The following is a 24,533-nucleotide window of genomic DNA, read 5'->3' on the forward strand; positions in this document are numbered from 1 at the left end:
GAAAATTTTGATCTGCATCTTGATAGGGTCATGTAATAAATTACCCGCCTCCTCCGGCTCTACAGCAGCTCGTAGCTGGCGCAGATTTCAGTCATTATGTACAACAGTTGCTGGGGTAAATAGTGATGAATTTGCCCGAGTTTATGGCTCTGTCCTGTCTCACTCCATCCTCGCCACACCCCCTTTCCGTAGATTTGGGGAGGGTGATGTAGAATTGTGACTAGAAAACTCGCAAATGCATTGAATGCACTGGATTTTCCACTTTTGTACGCCAAAAAGAGGCGTCTTCAGTCCTCCCAGTGCAAGAATGAGTTTCTGTCAGTGAAGGGATCCAAGCTGCGTGGAGTCACCTCCATACTCATCATTTTCCTATTGGTGTCATATTGTTAGTGCTTTCCGGTTTTGCCTTATGTTGGTGACAGATGTTGTTATTCTGAGTACATGTGGTTTGATGGATTGAGCTGCTGCTGAATAGAAACTGGTGAATTGATCTAAGTACAGTAACACTGTCCGTGGACCTGAATATTTGATCCATAAGACAAAACTGGATGTCGGGTGGAGGGGTTTCATCTATAACTTCTCCCCTCAGGTGAGCAGTCAGTGTGGCGGTACAAATCTATAGTGAAGAACACTCTCCTGAGGAGAGAAATTCGGTGACTGCCAAATTGTTATTTCTTTGTTTTTCTCTGTTTCCTAATTTTCTTGTATTTGGAGTAAAGGCATTTTGTCTGACACCAGAAGTCATACAGTGCTGACCAATTTTTGGTCTAAAGTAGAGGGAATCAGACCCCACACAGTGATTCCTATAGCTGGCTGCCACCATTGTCAGACTAGGGTGCCTAGGACGCACCAGTAACATTAATTCTGGTGGCCCACGGTTCAGCTACTGGAAATAGACCCTATTCACACAGTGACAGGCATTAGCAACACGCTCAAGCTGATTGCTTATGATGCCCATTTCGAGAAGGCAGGTCATGGAGAAAGAAGATACTGGCTGGCATGCCTCTGTGCCCAGAAACCATCTCAGCTACCTTATGCGTCTATAATGATAAACTGCCTATCTGTATGTAATGCAATCAGTCTACTGTGCCATGCGTGTAGGGGGTGATGGACTAGGGATATAAACTACAAATTGGCGTGGTAATGAAAAGCATGAAGTGCTCAACCCCATATTCCCTCGCAAACAATTTCCAGCACTTGGTAGGGCATGATGTGTAGCTTTGTGGCCGTTCAGAGCATATTCATTGACAAGAAAATGAACTTCAATCATTTATGCAGATTCGGTGGCAAGTGCCAATACGGCAGTCCTAACCTTGGCTAGTTCTCTGAGTCATGCTTTCAAGGCTTGTCCAACAACTCCCCTGGTTGACAACATACATGTCCCTTTTGCTTTCAGCCCAGATCACGCCTGGACATATCAACTTGTCAAAATCTTGTTTGGATCATGCATCTACAAGGTAGACCTAAGGCGGGTTTACACTGCACAATGTTACAGCCGATTGTCAGGAAGGTAGCGTAGCTTCCCGACAGGCAGCTGCTCGTCCAGTGAAGGAGAACGCTACATTTACATGCAGCGATCTCCTTCACTGTATGAGGACAAGGGATTGGCATTGCAATCCCTCATCCCCATACAGAATCATTGTTGCTGGGCAGCAGATCGCTGTTTAGACAGAACGATCTGCTGCCTAGAAACGATTATGGATGTGCCTGCATGAACAACAGGATCACCCAATGAATGAGCGTTTGTAAAAGCGAACATTTCTTTGGTTACTTTCTCAGGAACAGGATATACACAGCAATAAAATGCAGTCGATAAGTATATATCCTGACAGTCCAAAAACACTAAACAGCATTACATCTTGTCAAAAACAGAATCCAAGATGTGCATATTTACTCCTTTAAGCACATAGACCTTTACAAATAATAAAGAAGCGTACATGAGGTGTATCCTATAAGGGTACCCATCGGGGGATATAAGTTGTTTACATTAGAAGGGCTTAGTTCTTGCATTTTGCTGGAATGACCCTGTTAGATATTCACCCCAAGCTAAAATGTCTGAAAACAGCATGGACCGCTTCAAGTCAGCGTGTTCAAATCAAACAGTAAGCTTCATGCCAGAATCTCCCGGCAGGATGCTTAGACAAGCTTCCCATGCACCATGTCATGAGCCTCTGCACAAAGCAAGGCAGACTGAAAGAAAAATGCACAAACCCTTGTCAAAAGTGCCTACAGCGCATCACTTTACAGATGCAGAATCCCACAAGTAGACACAGAGTCACGCAAAAGAAGTTTCTTGATCAATTTATGTTACATGGCGGCATAACATAGCGCTCCTGCTTAGTAAATGGCCAGCAGCATCTTAGCCTACTTCAGCCTTCTTCAGCTACAGTATTTCATATAAGATACAGAAGGGAGCATGCAGGACCAAGTGTAGCGGCAAAAGATCCAGTATCCAAGTTGTCAGCTGAATACCAATTTCAGATGAAATAGAAGCATTACCTTTGGTCAAGAAGGTTGAATATAACAATAGTTTTATATACAGCAGACTATAAAATCATGCTCCTTATTATTGATTTTGGGGTTTGCTGCTGCATCGCAGCACGGTGATATGGCGATATGGAGGTGAGACTCCTCCATATGATGAGGTTCAAAAATCAACCTATTCTGCCACAGATGTAAATTAGAGAAGTCTCTGACTGGTTGTGAGTGGTAATCTCTGTACAAGCAATGGTAGACAGCTGAACTCACTAATATCCCTAGGTCGTGGTACCAGTTGCATGTGAAGCTCCAGTGAGGAGGATACAATGGAAATGCTTTGGTAATTTATTGAGTTTACCTTGAGCAAAGACATATAAAAGATATTAGAGGTCAAAACCAAATGCTCTCACCAGCTCTGAGTCTGCTGCAGAAAAGAAAGACACAGGACCAGAACAAACAGGATATGATGACACCGAAAGGGAGGAGTAGACAGAGAGAAAAGGCAATGGGATTTACATAATACATTCAGGAAACCTATAGCAAGAATGACCACAGGGTGGCAGCATTACTTAACATTGTAATGATATGATAACACAAATACAGCAATTTATCTTAAATGGAAGAAATAAATGCTGGAACAGCACACAACCTGTTTCATTTTTCCCAAAACTAATTTTAATGCTTCTGTTTTACTAAGATCCCCTTTAATATCTTAATATGAATTTATTAAATCATTTTTATTGATATTGTTTAAATTAATCATTAGTAATTTGTGGTGCAGATACATCTTAGGGCTCTTTCACACTTGCGTTGTCCGGATCCGGCGTGTACTCCATTTGCCGGAATTACACGCCGGATCCGGAAAAACGCAAGTGAACTGAAAGCATTTGAAGACGGATCCGTCTTCAAAATGCGTTCAGTGTTACTATGGCACCCAGGACGCTATTAAAGTCCTGGCTGCCATAGTAGTAGTGGGGAGCGGTATACTTACAGTCCGTGCGGCTCCTGGGGCGCTCCAGAATGACATCAGAGCGCCCCATGCGCATGGATCACATGATCCATGCGATCACGTCATCCATGCGTGTGGGGCGCCCTGACGTCACTCTGGAGCGCCCGGGGAGCCGCACGGACGGTAAGTATACTGCTCCCCCGCTCCCCACTACACTTTACCATGGCAAACAGGACTTTAGCGTCCTGGAAGCCATGGTAACCATTCAGAAAAAGCTAAACGTCGGATCCGGTAATGCGCCGAAACGACGTTTAGCTTAAGGCCGGATCCGGATTAATGCCTTTGAATGGGCATTAATTCCGGATCTGACCTTGCGGCAAGTGTTCAGGATTTTTGGCCGGAGCAAAAAGCGCAGCATGCTGCGGTATTTTCTCCGGCCAAAAAACGTTCCGGTCCGGAACTGAAGACATCCTCATGCATCCTGAACGGATTTCTCTCCATTCAGAATGCATTGGGATAATCCTGACGACGGAACTCTATGCCGGAAGAAAAGAACGCAAGTGTGAAAGGGCCCTTATGCTAGCACATGGAAAACTGTTTCTTTCTGGGATAGAATAGGTTTTATTCTTTGACTAACATTTTTAGTTTGCAAAAAGTGTTATAGGAAAAAAAAAATTGCTTGACAAGAGATGATGTCATTATGAGCAGAATTTGAAGTGTCACTGGGCAAAATCCAGATTGGTCAGCATATGCTCCCAACCACGAAGATAATTTACCTTACTGTATATTGCGAATGGTTAAAGGAGCACAAAACATAGAAAATGCACAAAAAAATTATAGCTTCCTTAATCACTATCTCTCCTTTGATCCTATTTTTTCTCATATTGCAATGAAAACTAAAAAATGTACAAATGGGGCGATCAGTCCTGCCCCCTTTTTCTTCTGTCTGCAGTAGGACAAAAAATGGCGTAACCAACTCAACCATTCCCCAGATAAAAATTAAGCTGTGTTCTGTAGAAATTGCGGAAAGTCAGCTGGTTTGTCTTTGACTTAAAATATGCAAATAATATAGAAAAAAAAATACAAATGCCTTGTCTCATTTCCCTTCATTGTTGTGTAGATAAGTGGTGATGTAATGTCCAAGCAAATATCTTTTATTTGCTTAAATAACTGGGTGTACATATTCTCACAGTGGGTGTGGAACCTCTGTATAAACAGATTTGACTACTCATAAGCGCTGTTGCATTTTTTTTTGTAAGTTGCGATTGCGCCACTTCCCATTATTGTACCCCTCAGATGCTGCGTTCATAGCTGATTGTGGCATCTGACATTAATATTTGAATGCAAAGAGTCGGCAGCCGCCATCTTGATTGAAGATCCAGCGTGAAATCTCGCAATGCCCATGATGATGTCATGACGTCGACCGGCGTGGTTACGTCATACGTTACTGCACACCGGATTTCTTGTTGGATCTTCAGTCAAGATTGCAGCGGCCGGCTCTTTGTACTCAAACAGATGAGGTAAGTAAGATTTTTTAAACTTTTTACCCCTATTCAGGGAAAATTGATTCGTTACCACGAAGCACAAGGAAATTTGGCTTTGCCGCGAGTCAATCAATTTGCTCAGAACTATTGTGGAGTATCCTGTATTCTTCAGGATGTAGTATCCTGTAGAAGCAGAATCCATCGGCACTCATGCCATCGTGTTCTTTCTTCCCTGTATGGACTATTTACAGGTTGGTTCTGTAGTTAAAGCAGCAGAAGGCCTTATTTGTTAAATGGAAAGAGGTTATCATAGATTTATGTATAATGTCTGTGTGCTTTCATGAAAAAGGGTGACGACTCAAACATGAGATGCGACTTTAAAATCCTGAGTCGTGGGTTAATATTGATTGTGCGTGTGTGCACTCAGTTTGTCCATGTGTAAATGTGATGTTTATTGCGAATGATGAGACAGCTGAGGTTGGCGTTTACCCTTCAAGCTCAAAGCCTGAAATACAAATCTCAGAAAGCATGTTGACGTTGTCCCCTTGGATAATCGTCTAGGAGTGGTTCTGCCATGCTGTCTTGATGGCAGTGACGGAATATTAAATTCCGAATTTCCCTTCGCTTGGACGCATGGATGAACATCCTCTGTGGTGGTGTGATGACCTCCTTCATTAAGAAAATTAAATATTTAGCATTCTCTTAGATACGGAGGTGGTGCAGTTACCAGGTTAGGCTCTGCACATCTCCTTATGGATGCATTTGGTGTATGTTTGTAAATGCTCCCTGGGTATACGCTCAAATGTATCCTTTGGAGCTGATACATATGTCAAGAGTGTCCTTTTGGTAGATATTGGTTCAGAGTGCAATAACATCCCTTTTATTTTGCTGTAACTGTGTATTTTATATTGTATAAAGTCAGTAAATCTCCCTTTCAGCTATTTTTTATTTGCTCGAACAAATAGGAAGGTAACATAGTTCCATTTTTAAATGCAGCTTTTATCAGCATTAAAGGGGTTTTCTAGGACTTAGATATATCTGATCAGTGGGGTCTGACACCCCACACCCCCATGATCTGCTCCTTCGGTCAACCCCCGGCACCAGAACCTAAACAGTGGATGAAGCCAAAAGAGAATGGGAGCTGAGCTACAGTAGACATGTACCAGAAACTACACAGTGGAAGGAGTCTTCCATTCACTGTATAGTTTCGGGCACTGGTGGCTACCCAAATCATTGATCTGATATCAATGACCTATCTCCATAGGTCTCAATAAGTTCTCAATATCTATATACCAGAAAACCCCTTAAGGACATCATGCATCTTTATAGAGGCCTTCTGGAATAGTTCATCATATTCTCTCTATTGTTTGCTAGTCGCTTTCAGTATGGAGCAAGATAATCGCACTGACAGCACTAGTTCTATGTATCCTGAGATTAGTTGCTGCACCCTAACAGGTTGCTCATCTGTAGCTTTAGGGAACATGTTGAATGTGAGAATATAGGAGAAGTGGTAGGTCCTGCTGTGACTAATAGGAGGGAGTTTGTGTTAGGGGGAAGCGGGCTGCTGTGAGCACTGGAAGAAATTCAGGGGGGCTCTGATGTAACTAGTGTAGTACAAAGGGAAGACACTACTATGGAGGGAAGGGAGCTTCTCCAATGGCAGTAGAGTAGCTCTGTTGGGACTGTTGAGTGTTTTTCCGACATTAGAACAATAGTTGAAAAAGTGCATACCTTAATATTTTTTCTGCCATCTTTGCATTACTTTGTTCTAACAAATGAAGAAATTCCAAGGGAAACAGTGACATTGCAAAAAAGGGTTGTCACCTAGATATCTACAGACCCACGCTGGTATATAAATGGTCTAAATAAGTGTCATATTAGTCCTAGAAGTTCTGCAGCTTTATCTTTATACTCATGAGTCAGGAAGATGAGGATGAATATTGGCATACTCCCCGCTCAAATAGCGCTATGGTGCAAACAATTGTGGCAAAACACACAAAGAAGTTTACGTGGCATGGATAACACATCCGGTGCCTGACGTCTTGTGTTTTTGGCATTTGGTGACAAGGTGCTTTGTACTGTGGCTAAAAACATGGAGATAGCAAGATATTGTCCTGTCCCTGACTGGTAATAGTTTGATCACATGTAGTCTTACGCTCCCTGTACACATGGATTACATGCTGTTTTTCCAATATCAGGAAAGTGAATGATATTTGACAAATCTCATGTACACTTTTTTTCCGTGGTTAAATTGACCTGCTGTGCTGATTTTGAAATCTGCAGCATATCTTCTGTGGATTTTACCGCAGATTTCTCTGTGTCTCTGCATTATATCCACAGCAAAGTACGTAAGTAATACATGCCGATTTTTGTGCGGAGACAGAGAAATTCACACAAAAATATGCATGGAAGTTCTCTTTGCAGACCTGCACCCTTGTGCAGGTAGCCTTGGTCCAGAAATATGAGTATAAGTAAAGTAGGCAGGAATCGGAGGACACCTTGCTGACACCACTGGAGTAGGGGAAGGGCACTGCTTTGACTATTTGTGGAAGAAGGGGGAGCTTTTGTTACTATTCGCAGACTCAGGAGCTCTGCTGGGACAATTGATGGAAGTACCTGCAATAGAGGCAGACCACACAACTGCTATGGGGCCCCGGGGAGGGACGGCTCCATGGAACTTGTTCTTCTCTTCCCTGTGTGAAAACACTGCATTTTCACACAGCTGCCACTATGGGAGCTCAATGCAAAGATATTATTACAGCTTTCATGGTAGGTGTAATAATTCCTATTCCCTGAGTTCTCCCTAGTGGTGGCTGCAGGTAGCTTTGAAGAGAAGATTTACCTATGTATTTTTGCCAGTTTTCTGGTGTAAATACATTGAGGAATATGGTGTTCAGAATCAGCACCATATATTTAAAGTAGGGAGCGACCGATATAGATTTTTTTAGAGCCGATACTAATATCGATAATCTGTGAACTTTCAGCCCGATAGCCGATAATTTATACCGATATTTAATATCTCATAATATATATTATATTAGTTGGTAGTCACAGAGGTGGTGGAAATTTGAATTTGGCACTAGTATATTATAAATGATAAATTAATAAAGCCCTAGTTAGTAGTCAATTAATAATTTACATGTATAATATACTAGTGCCAAATGCCAATTTTCACACCACCACCCCTCCTCACTGACTTTATTAACCCCTATCAGACCTCATATCAGCCCTTTATTAACCCCTATCAGACCTCAGATCAGACCATTATTAACCCCTATCAGACCTCAGATCAGACCATTATTAACCCCTATCAGACCTCAGATGAATAAAATAGAAAACTCCTCACCTCTCCTGCGTCGCGGCTTCTCTTCATCTCTGGGTCCGGCGTCTCGCTCCCCTGTGTTCTCCGGCCCGCGCTGCGCTGTCACCTGACAGCGGGCAGCATCAGGTCATAGTGAGCGCACTACGTCCTGATGCTGTACGGGGTCAGGACAGTGCAGCGTGAGACCCATCAAAGAAGACCAGTGAGGGTGAGTATCGGAAGCGCTTGCTGCGCTTCTTCCCTGCTGCCGGCACCTGATGCATACTAGTGCGCGCTTCCATAATGGAAGCGCTCACTAGTATTCGCCTTATACGCATTATCGGTATATCGGCAAGGTTAGATGCCGATACCGATAATGCACAAAATCCTGAATATCGGCCTATAATATCGGTACTTCCGATATTCGGTCGATCCCTAATTTGAAGCATCTGATCCACTTTTTCCAACATAAAAGTTGAATAAAATGACTAAGGCCAAAGGCAACTTTTTTATGCACAATGTTTATGTAATAATTTTTTTTTTTTACATTTGTCAGAAATCTGGGCAGTTGCGCATGTTCTGCATTGCCTGGGAGTGATTGATGCACATACACGGGGAAACTATGTGCAGGAAGCCCATACTAAGTTTTGCTATGGGGTCCTATGAGATCGGAGTATGCCCCTGGCTGTAACTACTATGGGAAGTAAATGTGGGCTGCTATGTCGTCTGGTGGGGAGTGAAGGGGGCACTGTTGGGACTGCTGTGACTGATTGGTGGGAGGCAGAGTAGGGTCACCGCAATGACTACCTTTAAAAAAAAGCTCAGCTTTTTCCTACTTTGTTATAGCAGAATCAGAATCTTAAGTGATGTGTTAGTTCAGACTCTGTGTCCTGTATTCTGTGTCCTGTATTAGATCCAGCAGGTAAGACAAGTGGAAAGGTTTATTTTATGTCTGTCTTCCCTTTTAAACCTGATCTAAGTTTCTGTGAACTTTTAACCGTATGCGTAGCTCCTAAACCTGGTGAGGTTTGTCCGAGCCCGATGTACTGTATTTTTTTCCATCCTGCAAGTATTTTGCTTTAACATGTGAATGATTTTGAAAAATGATAACACGATGTTACAGGATTCAACACTTCCATTTGGAACAAAACACTATAATTTCATCCGCGCTCCCCAGAGCTTCTTGTGTTCTCTGTGAAGCAGCACCTGGGAGTCTCATAATGGCATTGATTACACGCAAGACTGTGATAACCAGGGTTCCCCTCAATGGTTTTTAGCTAGACCAGAGTGCTATATAAACAAGAAACTTGACAAACAGCAACTTTAGAGACTAATAGCTGTTCAGTTATTTTATCTATAACCATTATGAAAACTAATGGCTGCAGTTTTCAGCATAGAGCTATGTTCACATCTGCTTTTAGAGCTTCTTTTGCAGGTTTCATCTAGGTTTCCATCAGCAATTGTATTATTTATTTTAAGGCACCATTAATTCCATGGTGCTATACATCTAAAAAGGGGATTTATATACATAATATAAAACAAAACAAGCATAATAAGCCTGAACGTATAGAGGGGGTGAGGGCCCTGCTTCCGAGGGCTTGCAATCTACAGGGGAACAGGGAAGGAGACAGTCGGTGAGGGTAGAATCTGGCTGTGTGGTGGCATCAGGGTTATTGCAGAGGTTGGTTTTCAGGTTACTCTTGAAGGTTTGGATGTTGGGGAAGAGTCTGATGTGAAGAGGTTGTTAGTTCCAGAGTATAAGGGGTGCACGTCAAAAATCCTGTAGAGGATTGTGCATTGAATAGGCAAGATAAGAAGTAGGTCATGTGAGAATCGGAGATTACATCTCTGAATGTATTGGGAAAGCAGATGTAAGGAGAGGACAGATTGTGGACAGCCTTATAGTTAGGGCTCTTTCAGACGGCTGTATGTTTTTGTGGAACAGGTATAGACCCATTCATTTCAATGGGACCGCAAAAGATGCGGACAGCACACCGTGGAACCACTGAATCATACATTCCATTTATTTCAGACAGACTGGGTCTGCAAAAAAAAACGGATTTGCATTTTTACGGATCGGAAAAAAAAATACGTCCGTCTGAATGAGCCCTTAGTTAGTATTTTGAACTGAATAGGGAGCCAGTAAAGGTAATGGTTGAGGGGAGAGGCAGAGGAGAAACAAGGGGAGCATGTAGCGTTATTCTTCCAAATTGCTGAAAACCCAGACAGATCTCCACCAGACCCTATTATAAAGATATTCCACAGGCAGTTCTACAGTGCTTAGAGGCTGCCGTTAGTAACATAGAAACATAGATTGTGTCGGCAGATAAGAACCATTTGGCCCATCTAGTCTGCCCAATATACTGAATACTATGAATAGCCCCTGGCCCTATCTTATATGAAGGATGGCCTTATGCCTATCCCATGCATGCTTAAACTCCTTCACTGTATTTGCAGCTACCACTTCTGCAGGAAGGCTATTCCATGCATCCACTACTCTCTCAGTAAAGTAATACTTCCTGATATTACTTTTAAACCTTTGCCCCTCTAATTTAAAACTATGTCCTCTTGTAGCAGTTTTTCTTTTTTTAAATATTCTCTCTTTTACCTTGTTGATTCCCTTTATCTATTTAAAAGTTTCTATCATATCCCCTCTGTCTCGTCTTTCTTCCAAGCTATACATGTTAAGGTCCTTTAATCTTTCCTGGTAAGTTTTATCCTGCAATCCATGTACCAGTTTAGGAGCTCTTCTCTGAACTCTCTCCAAAGTATCAATATCCTTCTGGAGATATGGTCTTCAGTACTGGGCACAATACTCCAAATGAGGTCTCACTAGTGCTCTGTAGAGCGGCATGAGCACCTCCCTCTTTCTACTGGTAATGCCTCTCCCTATACACCCAAGCATTCTGCTAGCATTTCCTGCTGCTCTATGACATTGTCTGCCTACCTTTAAGTCTTCTGAAATAATGACCTCTAAATCTCTTTCCTCAGATACTGAGGTTAGGACTGTATCACTGATTTTATATTCTGCTCTTGGGTTTTTACGCCCCAGGTGCATTATTTTGAACTTATCAACATTAAATTTTAGTTGCCAGATTTTTGACCATTCCTCTAGTTTTCCTAAATCCTTTTCCATTTGGTGTATCCCTCCAGGAACATCAACCCTGTTACAAATCTTTGTGTCATCAGCAAAAAGACACACCTTACCATCGAGGCCTTCTGCAATTTTGCTGATAAAGATATTAAACAATATGGGTCCCAGAACAGATCCCGAGGTACCCCACTGGTAACAAGACCATGGTCTGAATATACTCCATTGACTACAACCCTCTGTTGTCTGTCCCTCAGGCATTGCCTAATCCATTCAACAATATGGGAGTCCAAGCACAAAAACTGCAATTTATTGATAAGCCTTCTATGTGGGACAATATCAAAAGCCTTACTAAAGTCTAGATAAGCGATGTCTGCTGCACCTCTGCCATCTATTATTTTAGTCACCCAATCAAAAAAATCAATAAGATTAGTTTGACATGATCTCCCTGAAGTAAACCCATGCTGTTTTTTATCTTTCAATCCATGGGATTTTAGATGTTCCACAATCCTCTCCTTAAGTATGGTTTCCATTAATTTCCCCACTATTGATGTTAGGCTTACTGGCCTATAATTCCCCTATTCCTCCCTACTACCTTTCTTGTGAATGGGCACAACATTTGCTAATTTCCAATCTTCTGGGACGACTCCTGTTACCAGTGATTGGTTAAATAAATCTGTTAATGGTTTTCCTAGTTCACTGCTAAGCTCATTTAATAGCTTTGGGTGTATCCCATCAGGCCCCTGTGACTTATTTGTATTAATTTCAGACAGCTGACTCAGAACCTCTTCCTCTGTAAAGACACATGCATCAAAAGATTCATTAGTCTTCCTTCCTAACTGAGGTCCTTTAACTTAATTTTCCCTTGTAAAAGCTGAACAGAAGTATTCATTGAGGCAGCCAGCTAGTTCTTTATCTTTTTCCATATACCTTCCTTCATTTGTTTTTAATTTGGTAATTCCTTGTTTTAGTTTCCTTTTTTCATTTATGTATCTGAAGAATGTCTTATCGCCTTTTTTCACTGACTGAACTATTTTCTCTTCTGCCTCTGCTTTAGAAGCTCTTATAACTTGTTTGGCCTCTCTCTGCCTTATATTATAAATTTGGCTGTCATCCTCGTTTTTTTTTTTTTATAATTACTAAATGCTATCTTTTTGTTTTTAATATTTTTGGCCACTTCTGCTGAGTACCACAGTGGTCTCTTCCTTTTTTTTGCTTTTACTGACAAGCCTAATGCAATTATCTGTTGCCTTCAATAGTGCACTTTTAAGTAGTCCCATTTCTCCTGGACTCCATTGATTCCAATCTGATAGGGACTCGTATACCACTAATCTAACTTTAGAAAAGTCTGTTTTTCTAAAATCTAAAACTTTAGTTTTAGTGTGGTCTGACTCAGTCACTGTACTTATAGTAAACCACACTGACTGGTGATCACTAGATCCCAAGCTTTCCCCTACAGTAATATCAGATACCAAATTCCCATTTGTGAATACTAAATCTAAAATGGCCTCCTTCCGGGTTGGCTCCTCAACTACTTGCTGTAGAGATAATCCCAGTAGGGAATTTAGAATATCTGTTCTCCTTGCAGGACTAGCTATTTTGGTTTTCCAGTTTACATCAGGAAGATTAAAGTCTCCCATAATGATAACTTCCCCTTTCAATGTCATTTTAGCTATTTCCTCAACTAGTTGATCATCTAATTCTTTGACTTGGCTAGGTGGTCTATATAGCACACCTACACGAGTTACCATATGATTATCAAGCTGCAAGGTAACCCGAACTGACTCTGAATTGGTCTCGCTAACTTGTATTAAGTTAGATTTTATGCTATCTTTCACATACAGGGCCACCCCTCCTCCTTTCTTGCTTTCCCTGTCTTCCCTATACAGAGAGAACCCTGGTATTGTTATAGCCCAGTCATTACTCCCATTGAACCATGTCTCAGTAACAGCCACTAAATCTATATTCTCAGATAACATTATAGACTCAAGTTCATTGATTTTATTCCCTAAACTGCAAGCATTTGTAGACAAGACTCTGAGCTTGTCATTTCTTAACCTATGTACTACTGGCATCTTCTGGCATTGTTCCGGGGGGCAGTCGGACTGCTGGATTATCACTCTTTTGCCCCCCTTACTAGTTTAAATGCTCCTTAGCAAATACTTTGAACTGTTCACTGAGGACATTCTTTCCCTTGAGAGAAAGATGCAAACCATCTTTCTTGTACAGTTCTTTTCCATTCCAACGAGAGCTAACATGAGACACAAAGCCAAACCCTTGGTTCAGACACCATTCACCATTGAATTCCTTAATGCGCATCTTCCTGTCATGCTGAAGGTTATGCACAGGCAAAACTGCAGAGAATGAAACAGTTGATGCAACCTACCGTATATCATTTCCAAGTGTGTGAAAAGCTTCCTTCACCTTTGAAACCTCATTGCAAGCCAGATGGACAATAACATCCACCTCCCTTTTCTGTTTTGCTTGCCTAACAATATTAAGGCTACGTCGTATATCCCTGCTAGCGGTAGCACGAGGGAGACAACTCACCAAACCATTTTCCTCAAACTTCACACCTCTTATGATAGAATCGCCTACCAACAGCTGCTTACTATCAGTCCTCACCTTATACTTTTTGTCTTTGGCTGCAGTCTTGCATACTTTAGGCATGGGAGAAGATTGTTCCTCACCCACTGTGCCTGAGCCATCCTCCATGTTGCTCTTGCGCTCTGAAAGTGCTGCAAATGAATTATGGAGTGCCACAGACTGTGGGACATGTCTTCTATCAACAACTTTCAGTCTACCAGAACCTGCAGTAACCCATCTTTCATTTCTAGGGGGCCTCTGTGGCAGTGGCATTGCAACATTCCCAGCCTGAGTTTGCTTAACAGTTAATTTACAAATCTCAGATTTCAAAAAAGCTATTTCCTGCTGCATTATGGAGAACTGTCTACAGATCAGACAGCATCCAAACCTCTGAAGAGTGGAACCTGAAATAAAAGCACAATTCCTGCACAGAACCAGATCTGCCATTTTAAAGAGGGGAAAGATTTTAAACAAACAAATCTTACTTTTTTAGATTGTATCCACCTCCAGATTACCTCCAGAGTATCTCCTGAATATCTCAGATGCACTTATAAATGCAGCACTTGAGAATGCAGCAAGCTATATTTAGGCAAGCTAATACTATGTTGCTATATATGCACACACTCCCACAAAAGCTCCTCCCCCAGCAACAAATTTAACACCTTAATCACCTATGCTCATTTGCAATCAGACAATAGCAAGAACCTGTCTAAAAAATTCCTTACCTGTTTTGAAGCACAGTGTCTGAGTATCCACCAAAAACACAGCTGAAGTTCTGCTACAGTGGAAAAGCTCTAAGTTAGTCTAAGTTAGTCTCCTGAATATCTCAGATGCCTTCCTCTGGATCAACTTGCAGGATGACAGGCCGAACTGGATTGACAAATGTATTTTTTCGGCCTTATGTACTATGTTACTTATAAATGCAACACTTGAGAATGCAGCAAGCTATATTTCTGGGGAATTAAGGTCTGGGGTGGCAGAAACGTTGGCATAGACATAGATGTGGAATAAACTAACAACTTTTAAGGAATTTCTATGAATAAGGTGTATGGTATGTTGCAACCATAAAATAATAGAATGTTTGCATGAAATGAAGATTCTTGTTCTTTTTGGATATAATGGAGCCACTCAGTGATTGTTTTTGTTCATCATTTGCATCCTAATGGAATATATCATGCTACTGTGATCATACCCTTAGGCAAATCAAGAGAAAAAGCCAGCCATATTGGTTGTCGCTCTGGAATTAGTAAATAACATTAGTGATGGCCGCACATGTGAAAAGGAAAGGACTAAGCACTCATGTGTTTTTCGTGTAATTGGTAGGGACCAAGAACGGTTGTCATGGGAAAATGTTTTCAAACATTTTCATGCAGGCCATTTCCTATATATATATTCATATGGTCAAAAATGTCAGGTTTGACCCCCTAAAATATGCAGATTTTAATTTTATTTACTAAGTTAAAAATAAGCTAATATTGCAATGAAGAAGCTATAATGTTTACTTGGATGTATTATGACTAGGTGAGCTAAAATACCAGGCACAGCCCATGGGCTGGATAAATAGAGGCTCACTTTTTTTTAAATAATCTTATATAATTCGTAATTGTATTGCAAAAGTACCGTAGTCTATAAAAATAAGAGATTCCATTAGAGACATGGAGTCAAAATATGTCTTGTGAATCACACCAACGAACACATTGCTGACTTATCTCTGTAACGATTATAGAAAAATGCTCTCCCTGGCCTCCATTAGCATCAAAAAGGTAGAACTAGGTATGGACCATTTTTTACTCCATTTGTATTTTTTATTTCTTTCTCAGTTACAGAAAGGTATTCAGTCTTTTCTCTTGGACTCAGGAGATTTATCCCTTATGTGAAAGATGCCTTGAATTATGCACTTTTATCTCTAGCAAAGGCTGTTCACATAAAAGGACAGCTACAGTGCCCAAAGGGGTCATTTTAATTGTCCACATCCCAAAGATGGCACAAAATAGGTATACATTATTAGAAAATTACATGTTCTCTTCAGTTATGGTATCTACACAATAACAAAGTATGCATTTTTCATCTGCTAAGGGACCTCTAATATATACATAAAAAGTGTTGATTTTTTTTTACTTTTCACACATCTATTCATGATTTGCCCATTAGACAAACTGATCTTTTATTTTTTATTAATATTATGCATTTGCTGTGCTAACTTTTCTTTTTATGCATTATCCTTGTGCAAGAGTGTGCCCATGTGGCTGTGGGCTTCATAGAAAGACAAGGCCAGTTATGGTTGCCCAAATGTTTTATTTTAATGGGTGTAAAGACAATCTCCTCTCCACAGACCCCGCAACATTAAGGTGACCAAATACATGAGATTAAAGTTAGCCGAAATGGCTGACCATTGTCTAAAAGTTACAATTATTCACTATGGCTTACGGAAGACCTCTGTCTGTCAGAAATACATCATCAGCTAGTTTGGAGAATCTCAGCTGTTATTGTCTGAAACGACACATTGATGGCACATGTGGCCAAATTTGGGTGATTGTTTGCTGTCGTGCTCAAGGACCATGATGTCAGTTTCTTTAATTTTAGCCTGGCATGTTGCTGGTAGTGTTGCTGATATGAGTGATCTCATGAAGGACAGGTCAGCTGTAATGCAGCTGATCATTGTCACATGCGTTTGTCCAGCTTTAGCAAACAAGGATGTGGGGAATCAACCCATGGATCAATGAAAAAGATAGAGTTCAGGTAAGTATTAGTTTCGCCGTTGCTGGTGGTCAGGTGAGTGGTGGTGTTAATCCTTCCTTCATGTCTACTGATGTAGACTATAGCGCCGGTCATATATAGGTGATTTATAGAGGGCATAGATGGAAAAAATAGAATAGATCAGTAACTGCTTGCATTAACCATGATAGTCATGACGTGTATTGTACAGAAACAACATGATAACCACATAAAAGACACCATTCCCGACGGAGGTGCAGAAAAAAAATTGGCTAAGGGTTTGCAGGAAGAAAAGCGACCTTTGACGAGTCTGTAAAGTCAAGATAAAGTAAAAAAAGATTGCAGTTTGTGACAGATGTTTCATTGCGATGCAATCCACGCTTGTGATGAGGCAAAAGGTTCCACTGATGCCATCACTTCAAGGAAGGAATGAGTCTCCTGGGCTCTCCACTTAAAAAATCAAGTGGAAGATTAGTATGGAAGTGGCTTGAAAAAGGAGTTTAGCTGTGTCTAAATATTAAAATTTTTTGTCTAGCGCTAACAACACTTAAGGGAGTTGTATTAAATTAGGCACGACTGTGAATACTGTGATAATTTAGAACTTCTCCGCACTGGAGAAGACGGAGGTGAATTGCAAGGTGGAGTTAATGGAATTACAAGCTAGAGTTAATGTTATTTTCAAGATGTCCTAGGTCACCTCTGGTATAAGACCACAAGAACATATTATTGAGCAGTTTGGATGGATCTATAATCTAACACTCATGGACTCGGTGTATGCTGCACTTTCATTTGCCTCCAATTTTGAACCAAGGACACTGAGGATACTTCTCTTGGAGTTTGTGACAAAAAGAATCAGTGACAAAAAAAGGAATATCGTGCAGCATTTCTTGCTGTATTAAAGAGGAATTCCTAAGTAGAATTGCTGCAACTAGGGGATAATATGATACCTTATGGTGATACCATATGCCTCCATGCATAGTTTTGGGACTCGGTATTGCTGTATAGAGCCATGCAAATGTGATTACAATGTGCATGACCATTAAGAGTGCTCCCTACTCCCAAATTCTCAATTTTTAACTATAGATTTATCTATATCTTATCTATAGATTTCCATCTATAGCTTTATAAATTATCATGGAATGTCTTTTGATTGCTTGTTGAAGTATCATAGGGGAACGCTTAAAAAGTTTAAAAGAAAGAAAATGCCCGTACCATTAAAATATAAAAATATTTGTCCCATACAGCGAATGGTGTAATGGAAAAAAACCTTAAAAATCGCTGATACACCATTTTGCAAAAAATGAGCCCTCACACAGCTCAATAAACATAAAAATAAAAAAGTTATAAGGGTCTTAATATTAAATTAGTTTGTGTTTTTTTAATCTACCCCATTTGAATTTTTTTTTCCATCCTCCCACTACATTGTATGCAACAGTAAATGGTGTCATTACAAAGTACCACTTGTCCTGCAAAGCTCCCATATGGCCATGTGAATGGAAAAAAATTAAAAGTTATGGCCCTGGGAAGGCAAGGAGTAAAAAATGAAAACAATAAAACAGAAAATGGCCTGGTCCAGAAGGGGTTACAATAGTTCCCACTCAGGAGCTGAGTGGGGGCGTCATAGCCAGCGGTTGCCTGCTGTTTTACACAGCAGATACCCACCTTCAAGGTCCATGATCAGAGACACCAGGTAGACAGCTCTGTCAAACACAAATAAGTGAATGTCATTTAATTTAAGATATGCACTTTTCATTAGACTGGCTTCTGCACCTAATATGTATAAATGCGTAGTTCAAAGAGAAACGCACTCCTACATAGCATGTGCTCCGCATATAGGCAATATACTTGATCTTTCATCAAAATTTCATTAATATCAGGTTTTAAGTGTTCAGCCAAAAGTTTATGTATTATTGCCAGTTGATGCAACATTTTTTGCGGTATTGAAGCAGAAGTAACTGCTCATTTGATTACCTTGCAATTTAGCTTGATGGACAAGATGTTCAGCAGGCTCTGTGATAAAAGCTTTCCTTCATAAACTTGCAAACAGCACATACATTAATAACGCACGAGTGGGTTGTGTCTACAGCAGTATAATTGTGCTTTATATACCGCCAATGCAAGCAAGTGAATTATCTAAACCAGTGATGCTCAAACTACAACTCCTAGAATGCCCTGATAGCTGTAGGCTGTCCAGGAATGATGGAAGTTTTAGTTTTGCAACAGCTGGAGTTGGGCATCCCTGATCTAAATTGTTATTAACTATGAATCTTGTATCTGAACGCCCCCGCTACACGTCAGATATACCTCTATTATAGTAGCCATTCAAATGAATGGGAGAACATGTAAGCCACCAGATTAGAAAACTCTCTTTCTTTGTGTGGTTTCTGCTCAGGATAATAAAAAACAGTCCAGAACAGGGAACCTGCCCCATAAATGATGCCCATATCCTCTAAAAGAGCATATGGACTGGAGTTGTCCTTTTAGGATGTGCATTGTATGAGCTATTTCAGTATCCATACTTTTATGTATGTTGTCTTTCTCATTGGATCTGTTCAGTGAGTAATTACTGTGAACATGTCATCCCAGTAAAGTCCCAGTCTGGTGTTATGAATCAGCCGTAAAGTCCCAGTCTGGTGTTATGAATCAGCCGTAAAGTCCCAGTTTGGTGTTATGAATCAGCAGATTTCTGAGAAGTGTATTGCGGAGAGTGGCAGCTATGTGGCTAGTTTGTATGTGTATAAATGTATGGTATGTCTATGTAATATTGAAAATAATTTAGATCTTTTTCGTTGTCTAATGTGGTTTTCTTGAAATAGAAAACTGATTATATTTTTCTTTTTTTTTTTGTGAATACCTTGTGTGCACCTGTTCAGTACATCAGGACATCAAAGGAATTGTATTATTGTGAGAAGCTACTGTAAGCTATTGGGACTAATCCAATTCTATTGTTGTCTAGTGTTTTCTGATCTGGCTTGAAAATTCATGGGAGTCCTTTTATCTACCGATCTAATACCCTTGCTCCAAAGTCACTATGTGGGCAATGAAAACTAATGAATGCCTTATTAATCAAAAATCATTACCATACTGAGCATTCATGGATATTCCACAGTCACACTGGCAATGTTGACAGAAAAATAGGTAACGCCAAAGAAAGAGGTCAAATTAAATACATTTTCATAGTATAAGGAGGTTAATTTATTGAGTGACTACAGAAAACATTATTAACATGTAATACAATTATGGTTAAATTGTAGTTGACGGATCCCTCAACTTGGAGAACTTCACCACCCTCTACCAGTTGACACACAAAGTCTACAAGTTAAGTGGGAACATGGTAGCTGAGCAGACAACGAGGCACTTACCTGTACAAATACAGTTGGGTTATTTGGAGACTGAAATGCAGCCCTCTATATTTTCACTTTAGTTGTCAAATCCGGGAGTGATGATCTCTGCCAAATCGTTACGTGTTTAAGGAGACTTAGGGTAAAATTTAAATTTCTATCTAGCACTCATAACATGAAATGGTCATCAAGAAATCTTGATGTATTGCCTGCTGCTTAAAAGATTCATAAATGGTCTTCTGGTCCATTATGTCAGTTGCACCTTAAGTTTGGAATTTTGCCATGCACTACTGTCCCTATTTTTGTGCATATTATATATAAAACTCTACTTTTTTTTTATCATTTCTTTGAAAATCCAATGCAATAATAATAAGAAAGCAATGAGCCAGCCATCACCAAGAGCTGCTATATATACATTGTAACGATTCTGGTTGTTCTCAAGACTCCAGAACTGGACTTCACCTGTAGCAGTCTCATTTCCTGAGTACTGTGTCTCTCAATACTGAGAAAAACCAAAGAAAAGAGACCATAACACATGTAAAGGCACTTTAAATTGTAATTTCCATTTAGTCATTAGACTATTAATTTGCCTTGTCTTGACGTGTATAATTCACTCTCATAAAACGTAACTTTTATTAATCTTGACCAATAAACAATACTTTAAAATGATCAGTTGTGTCGCCTATTGTTTAATACCAGATTGTTCTTATTATTAGTGACACAGCTTTACATATAGGGGGCTGGCCGCCATGCGCTGGCTCCAACCTCTCCTCTCCTCTTTTCTTTTAATCCCTTTGTCTTTTGTGCTGCTAAATCTATTATCAATACACATAGGCTTCACTCCTGTTATTAAAAATGCCTCAGGCACTGCCCCCTCACATGTTTCGCCAGTTAGCCTGGCTTCTTCAGGGGATCGGGCAGTGTGCGCATAATGGGTGTGGCAAGGACCTTTTATATTAACTCATGGAGGGTGGGCGTTGTATTGCTTAGCCAATCACTTGGATTGTTACATCTATTCAGGCCGCCCTGCTTTGATATCTTGTCTATTATTGGTGTCCCGTCGCCGGAGCTCCTCCCCCGGTAGGTCATCTGCTTTGTGACGTTGTGTGTTCTAGTTGCGCGTTGTTTAGTGTGCTTCCCACGCATGTTATTTGACTAAGATTATTTTTCATTGCGGCGCTTCTACTGCACATATTCACGGACTTAAAATTCACATTATCGTTTTTATAACGCGCATGCGCTGCATCTTCAGCATCTTCAGTGTGTCATTCTAGGACGCTACATTGACATTTATGCACTTTCACTCAGCAGTGGATTGTCTTTGTTTAATTAGACTTTTTTAATGTGCTCTGTATTTCCATATGGTAAATTGGTGATCAATTGCTCCAGTTATCATATCTAATAGATGTTTAAAATGCCGCTTTTAGAGGAAGGGGCAAAGTTAAAGCCGTCAATAATTCATAGGGGGGCTAGACTCTTTAGTCGATAAATCCATCCTCCTCCTGCTGTAGTCTTTTATCTATGTCTCCCTGTCTTGGGCCAGACATTATTTTGGTAATGCCCCAATATTTGAGGCTACTGATATTGCTCCCATGTATATCTCGCATATGTCTCGATAGTGGGGTATCAGTTCCAATATTGATATTACTCAGGTGTTTTGAAATCCGCCTCCTCAATTCTTGCGTGGTTTTGCCTATGTATAGCTTAGGACTAGGGATGAGCGAACCCGAACTGTATAGTTCGGGTTCGTACCGAATTTTGGGGTGTCCGTGACACGGACCCGAACCCGAACATTTTTGTAAAAGTTCGGGTTCGGTGTTCGGCGCTTTCTTGGCGCTTTTTGAAAGGCTGCAAAGCAGCCAATCAACAAGCGTCATACTACTTGGCCCAAGAGGCCATCACAGCCATGCCTACTATTGGCATGGCTGTGATTGGCCAGTGCACCATGTGACCCAGCCTCTATTTAAGCTGGAGTCACGTAGCGCCGCACGTCACTCTGCTATGATCAGTATAGGGAGAGGTTGCAGCTGCGACGTTAGGGCGAGATTAGGCAGATTAACTCCTCCAAAAGACTTCATTCTGTGATCGATCTGCAGCTGTGGATCATTGAAGTGCTATTATTGACTTGCTCACTTTTTTGAGGCTGCCCAGAGCGTTTTTAGATCACTTTTTTTCTGGGGTGATCGGCGGCCATTTTGTGACTTGTGGTGCGCCAGCACGAGCTATCACCAAGTGTATTTAACCTTCGATAGTGTGGTTATTTTGTGCTATATCCTACATCAGCTGCAGGCTGAGCCTGTGTCACCGAAGTGCATTTAACCATCAACAGTCTGGTTATTTTTTGGCCATATACTACATCAGCTGCAGGCTGAGCCTGTGTCACCCAAGTGCATTTAACCATCAACAGTCTGATTATTTTTTGGCCATATACTACATCAGCTGCAGGCTGAGCCTGTGTCACCCAAGTGCATTTAACCATCAACAGTGTGGTTATTTTTTGGCCATATATTACATCAGGGGCAAGTTGAGCCTGTCACCCAGCGCCTAAAAAATAGACCTGACATTTCTATTCAACCAAATCTGTACTGTTTTAGCTGGTCAAGATATTTGTATTGACCGTAAAAGCAGACTTTTTTTTCTGGGTTAAAAAAGCATTCCCAAATTTGCCATTCTCAAAATAACTAGTTTCTGGTAATTGAGGCCTACTTGAAATCTATCCCAAAAAGAAAATCTTACATTGAAGGTATTGATAGTGTCATTCAGAAAAACCTAAGACACACGCTAGCGTGCTGATAGAAGTGTGATTCTGTGATTAAACCTATACCTGTCACACAGCGCAAAAAAAAACAGGTCTCACATCTCTATTCAACCAAATCTCTCCTCTGTCTGGGTGCCGGGGCCTAAATGTGTGACAGTGGCCTGTTCCAGTGGTGGGTGACGTGAAGCCTGATTCTCTGCTATGACATGAAGACTTATTCTGTGCTGACATGAAGCCAGATTCTCTGTTACGCGACCTCTCTCCTCTGCCTGGGCCTAAATATGTGACAGTGGCCTGTTCCAGTGGTGGGTGACGTGAAGCCTGATTCTCTGCTATGACATGAAGACAGATTCTGCGCTGACATAAGGCCAGATTCTCTGTTACGGGACCTCTCTCCTCTGCCTGGGTGCCTGGGCCTAAATGTGTGACAGTGGCCTGTTCCAGTGGTGGGTGACGTGAAGCCTGATTCTCTGCTATGACATGAAGACAGATTCTGTGCTGACATCAGGCCAGATTCTCTGTTACGGGACCTCTCTCCTCTGCCTGGGTGCCTGGGCCTAAATGTGTGACAGTGGCCTGTTCCAGTGGTGGGTGACGTGAAGCCTGATTCTCTGCTATGACATGAAGACAGATTCTGCGCTGACATCAGGCCAGATTCTCTGTTACGGGACCTCTCTCCTCTGCCTGGGTGCCTGGGCCTAAATGTGTGACAGTGGCCTGTTCCAGTGGTGGGTGACGTGAAGCCTGATTCTCTGCTATGACATGAAGACAGATTCTGTGCTGACATCAGGCCAGATTCTCTGTTACGGGACCTCTCTCCTCTGCCTGGGTGCCTGGGCCTAAATGTGTGACAGTGGCCTGTTCCAGTGGTGGGTGACGTGAAGCCTGATTCTCTGCTATGACATGAAGACAGATTCTGTGCTGACATCAGGCCAGATTCTCTGTTACGGGACCTCTCTCCTCTGCCTGGGTGCCTGGGCCTAAATGTGTGACAGTGGCCTGTTCCAGTGTTGGGTGACGTGAAGCCTGATTCTCTGCTATGACATGAAGACAGATTCTGCGCTAACATCAGGCCAGATTCTCTGTTACAGGACCTCTCTCCTCTGCCTGGGTGCCTGGGCCTAAATGTGTGACAGTGGCCTGTTCCAGTGGTGGGTGACGTGAAGCCTGATTCTCTGCTATGACATGAAGACAGATTCTGCGCTGACATAAGGCCAGATTCTCTGTTACGGGACCTCTCTCCTCAGCCTGGGTGCCTGGGCCTAAATGTGTGACAGTGGCCTGTTCCAGTGGTGGGTGACGTGAAGCCTGATTCTCTGCTATGACATGAAGACAGATTCTGCGCTGACATAAGGCCAGATTCTCTGTTACGGGACCTCTCTCCTCTGTCTGGGTGCCGGGGCCTAAATGTGTGACAGTGGCCTGTTCCAGTGGTGGGTGACGTGAAGCCTGATTCTCTGCTATGACATGAAGACTTATTCTGTGCTGACATGAAGCCAGATTCTCTGTTACGCGACCTCTCTCCTCTGCCTGGGCCTAAATATGTGACAGTGGCCTGTTCCAGTGGTGGGTGACGTGAAGCCTGATTCTCTGCTATGACATGAAGACAGATTCTGCGCTGACATAAGGCCAGATTCTCTGTTACGGGACCTCTCTCCTCTGCCTGGGTGCCTGGGCCTAAATGTGTGACAGTGGCCTGTTCCAGTGGTGGGTGACGTGAAGCCTGATTCTCTGCTATGACATGAAGACAGATTCTGTGCTGACATCAGGCCAGATTCTCTGTTACGGGACCTCTCTCCTCTGCCTGGGTGCCTGGGCCTAAATGTGTGA

At 41.6% G+C, this 24,533-nt stretch overlaps 1 protein-coding gene across 3 annotated transcripts in view; it reads left to right on the top strand.

Moving 5' to 3' along the window:
• Positions 1-24,533, top strand: part of PDE1B (phosphodiesterase 1B) — a 382,256-nt gene that overhangs the window by 108,720 nt on the left and 249,003 nt on the right. The gene's annotated exons all lie outside the window — the stretch shown is intronic.

Source organism: Bufo bufo, chromosome 3, assembly GCF_905171765.1.
Source record: "Bufo bufo chromosome 3, aBufBuf1.1, whole genome shotgun sequence".
Taxonomy (NCBI): Eukaryota; Metazoa; Chordata; class Amphibia; order Anura; family Bufonidae; genus Bufo; species Bufo bufo.